Raw genomic sequence first — 5,100 nt, 5'->3', positions numbered from 1 at the left:
TATATATATTTTTGTTCCAACATTTGTACTCGAAATACAATGATACTAATATTTGGATACTCAAAATACAAGGATATTAATATTTTAATTTGAACTCATATGTAAATATTTTTTTATATTGGAATTTAAATATTTGGCATTATATTTTATGTTTGAACAATTATACTCAAAATATAATAATTCTTATATGTCATCATTTAATACTTAGAATTATGAATAGTTGAAACTCGAAAATGGATATCTAATTGGTGTAGTAGCTGATAATAATTACTCCAAAATTCAATCCTTCCACCAAGTTTATATAGAGTTTGTTCGGTTTATATGGGTCAACAACTTTCATAAAGAGTTTGTCCACTCTGTAAAGCATTCACTCCATATACCATGAAAGATAAGGCGATGGAGAGAAATATGAAGTCAATTGAAGTAATGGAACATGTGGTGCCCAACAGTTTGATATGGAGTCACATTTCCTTAATTTCATATTTGTTTCTCATAAAATAAAATAAAAAGGTAAAAAGAAAAATTAAGAATCCAATACACATAGATTTTTGTTTATTCAATGGATTGCTTAATTCTCACACTCATGAATGAATTGTAAGGCATATATAGATATTTTTTTTAATATTTGCTTGTTAAAATATACATACTTAAATTATGCTATTATGGTTTAAAATTTTTATTGTATGATTTTTAGGATAAAATCAAGAAACAACTTATAAAGATACTTTCTATCGTTTATATGATGTGTTTTTTTCTAAGTTTTTCACTAAAACGTCTACAAATCTAGTTCTTAGTGCATTCTTATTTTATATCGAATTTGTTGGTGATACAAGAGCAATGTAGTAGAAGAGATTAGAAGAAACTAAAGCATCAATGGTTCCCTAGTATAAAATTTGTATAGAATTTTTATTTTAATTTCTCCAATTCTATAATATTTTTTCTTCTTATTTATGTGTTTTTTAGATATATTTTTTGTTTTAAAAAATAAAACAAAAAATGCCAATAATTTTATGTAAAAAGTAGAAACTTGATACAAAAATAATGTATTTACCTTCTATCCTTAATGATCATTTTAACAAATTTTAAAATTTGAGGGAGTAAGGAATTTTTTCATACCTCTAAGCTAGTGTTTATTGTCCAATGATTAGGATAATTGCCTTCCAGGCAATAGACTTGGGATCAACTCTTGAAAAACACATGCATGCGATATAAAATTTAATGATATTATATTCTATGATTTACATAGAAATTTTGCCTATTTATATATCTTTTTCTTCCAACATTTGTACTCAAAATGCAATGATACTAATATTCGGATACTCAAAATACAAGGATATTAATATTTGAATTTGAACTCATATATAAGTATTTTTTTTATATTGGAATTTAAATATATGGCATTATATTCTCTGAACAGTTATACTCAAAATATAATAATGCTTACACGTCATCATTTAATACTTGGAAATATAAATAGTAGGAACTTGATTATGGATATTTAATTGGTGTAGTAGCTGATAATAAGTCCTTCACAATTCAAATCACTCCGCTAAGTTTATATAGAGTTTGCTCGGTTTATATGGGTCAACAACTTTCATAAAGAATTTGTCCACTCTGTAAAGCAATCACTCCATATACCATGAAAGGTGAGGCGAGGGAGAGAAATATGAAGTCAATTGAAGTAATGGAAAATGTGTTGCCGCACAGTTAGATATGGAGTCACATTTCTTTAAATTTCATATTTTTTTCTCATAAATTAAAATGAAAAGATAAAAAGAAAAATTAAGATTCCAATACATAGATTTTTGTTTATTCAATGGATTACTTAAGACTCATAATCATGAATGTTGTAAGCCAGATATAGATATTTTTCTTAATATTTGCTTGCTAAAATATTCATACTCAAATCATACTATTATGGTTTAAAATTTTTATTGTTTAATTTTTAAGAAAAAAAAAAAAAAAACTTACAAAGATACATTCTATGGTTTTATATGATGTGCTTCTTTCTAAGTTTTTCACTAAAACATCTATAAATATAGTTCTTAGTGTATTCTTATTTTATATTGAATTTGTTGGTGATATAAGTGCAATGTGGTAGAAGAGATCAAAACAAAGTAAAGCATCATCAATGGTTCCGTAGTATAAAATTTGTATAAAATTTTATTTTAATTTCTTCAATTTAGTAATATGTTTTCTTCTTATTTATGTGTTGTTTGGATATAGTTTTTGTTATAAAGTACTGATAATTTTATATAAAAAGTAGAAACTTTATACAAAAATTATGTATTTACCTTTTATCCTTAACAATTATTAACAAGTTTTAATATTTGAGGGAGTAAAGAATTTTTTCATACCTCGAAGCAAGTGTTTTTAGTCCAATGGTTAGGATAATTGCCCTCCAAGCAATAGACCCAGGTTCAACTCCCGGCAAACACATTCATGCGATATAAAATTTAATTATTGAATTTCATGATCTTTTTATTCTTTTAGCCATATGAACCAATTCATCTTTTGTTGTATTATATGACATTTCAAATTTTTTTCTTCATTCTTAGAAACCTTAAATGCTTCTCCCTAGGCTTTTGAGAATTAGGAAGGCTCATCTCATATGTTTGTATAAAGCTTATAAGTTCATCAATTCTCATCGAAGCAATGTCCTTACACTTCTCTATGGTAGCAATTTTTTACTTATATCTCTTTGGATGAGATCTCAATATTTTTCTAACTACTTTAGAATTAGGACTAGGTTTGCCAAGGTTAAAAGAATAATTGACAATATCACTTAATTCAGAATAGACGGAAGAAAAGTTATGATTTGCAAGAATCCTAATATTCTATAATTTAGTGGTAAACATTTGCAATTTAGAGATCTTTATGGCAAACATACCTTCATTAACTTAGAGTATTTTCCATGCTTCCTTTGCCCATTTACAATTTGCTATACTATGAAACTCATCTGGACAAACTCCATTGAAAATACGAAGTAAAGCTTTAGCATTAGCTTCACTACCTTCATTGTTGGCTTTGTCCTATTCTTGTGCATCAAGGATCAATAAACGTCCTTATCCATATTCTATTGAATTTCATACCCTTTTACCTTGCATTTTAAGGAAAAGCATCATCTTGGCTTTCCATTGGGAATAGTTACTCCTATTAAAGTAGGATGGGGAGTGAATGGGTGATTTTTAAAATTTAAGCAAAAGATTGATACGTATTATCCCCAACTTTTATCCTAATAGATCCCAGGGATATCTTGTATAACCAAATGAGTTATACTTGAAATCTTTAAATATGAAAATATGATTTTTATTTTTTAAAGATAACTTGCGATATGTTAGGGGTAACAATGATAATCAACCAATTAAAGATATAGTAATGAAATTAATAGATATGCAATGGGCACCATATTTTTACGTGGAAACCTTCCACACTAACTATGAAGATAAAAAAAACCACAAGGCTTAAGACCTACTAATCTAAATAAACTATACGAAATTAAGTTACATAGATTTACCTGGTTGTTTTAGCCTAAAGACTAACTCTCTAGTACCTACAACTTAATTCACATCCATGACGCAACAACCTTCAAATTGCTCTAGTGGATCACTACAGCCTCACTGATGGGCTGAAGGGATGAAGGTCTTTAACCCAAAATTCAAAGATCGAATCCTTGAATGGTGTGACACTTTAGGCTTTCTCTCTAAGATCTCTAAAATGATCTCCTTCTAATCTCTCACCCTTAAAGGGTTATAATGAGGTATTTATAAGAGTAAATCCCGAAGAGGTTTGGTTTTATAAGACTTCCAAATCAAATTTGCATGAAAGAATCTCAATTGGAAATTCATGACTGCACAAGACCACTTTGGTGTCTTGAGTAATAAAGATTCTAAATTTATTTATTTGTGTTTCTTGGCTTCAACTCAAAGTTCATCTGAACTCTTTCAAAAAACATGCAAAATTGAGCCTCCAACTCTTAAATTCAAAAAAAAAAAAAAATTTACTTTCTATGTTGTAGGTCATTTCCTTCTTTTTTCCTAAATATGACGCCCTTGAGTGAAGTTTTAGTGCATTTTACCAGCTTGAAGGCACACACATCACCTACATGCAAAGAATTATCTTGCACAAACTTCCTCCAACCAGTAGAGAAATTTGCACTTGTTGCTCCCATAATGTACTTGATAGACCAAGCTCTTCCATCTAAAACCGAAAGGGTTACTTTGGTGTTCTCGGTTCGAAAGTGCCTCTCCAAAAAATGGAATGGTACAGTCTACATGTAGTAAACAAAAGATTTTTTTTTTTTGTAAAATCACTAAGATTGGATAAGAAATTTGGCATGCACACTCGTTTTCTTTTTTCTAAGAATGTAGAATTCATAAAGCAAACTTTAGCTGTATTTTCTATTCCAAGCTTACCAAATTATGTTTATTGACATAAGACCATCATATGGTGACAATGAAGAAAGGATTCTAAGGAGATTCTTTTTTCTTTTTTTTTTCCCTTTTTGTAAAACCACTAGGATTGGATTAGAAATTTGGCATGCATACTCATTTTTTTTTTCTAGGAATGTAGAATTCATAAGCAGGCTTTAACTATATTTTCCATTCCAAGCTTACCAAATTGTGTTTATTGACATAAGACCATTGCAAGGTGACAATGAATAAAGGATTTTAGGGTTGAAAGCCTTAGCTCTTTACATAGGATTTTAAGGTTTGAAAGCTTTAGCTCTTTCCAGAGCTCAATCGGCAATGAATGGAGAACATTACAACATTGTTGGTTATGAGCCAATTGGAGTCGGATTCGTCCATCTCAATGGAGGTTAGACGACATTCCTCCCTTCCTTATGCCTCTTAGAGAATTCACCCAACAACAATGAGATTGGATGAACTCCTATCCTGCACAAAAGGACGTCCAAATGGGTTGTCCGGGTATGCCCCTCTGAAGATTAATTCAAATAAGAATAGCTCAAATTGCTTAGTGAGAGAAAAGATAGGCATATGTGTGCGCACGTACCCTGATTGTGCTTTTTTGGAGGGTTTTTATAGTGCTGAAGAGAGTGTCACTGTAGTGCTGACTAAGCACTTTGACTTTCTCTTATCA

General features: G+C 29.6%; 1 non-coding gene across 1 annotated transcript; it reads left to right on the top strand.

Moving 5' to 3' along the window:
• Positions 1-2,367: 2,367 nt before the first annotated feature.
• TRNAG-UCC lies at positions 2,368-2,439 on the top strand. The gene has a single exon. It is a non-coding gene; the product is annotated as a tRNA-Gly (tRNA).
• Positions 2,440-5,100: the final 2,661 nt, after the last annotated feature.

The sequence above is a fragment of the Vitis riparia genome, chromosome 11 (assembly GCF_004353265.1).
Source record: "Vitis riparia cultivar Riparia Gloire de Montpellier isolate 1030 chromosome 11, EGFV_Vit.rip_1.0, whole genome shotgun sequence".
NCBI classification, from domain to species: domain Eukaryota; kingdom Viridiplantae; phylum Streptophyta; class Magnoliopsida; order Vitales; family Vitaceae; genus Vitis; species Vitis riparia.
This window is presented reverse-complemented; position numbering and strand designations above follow the sequence as displayed.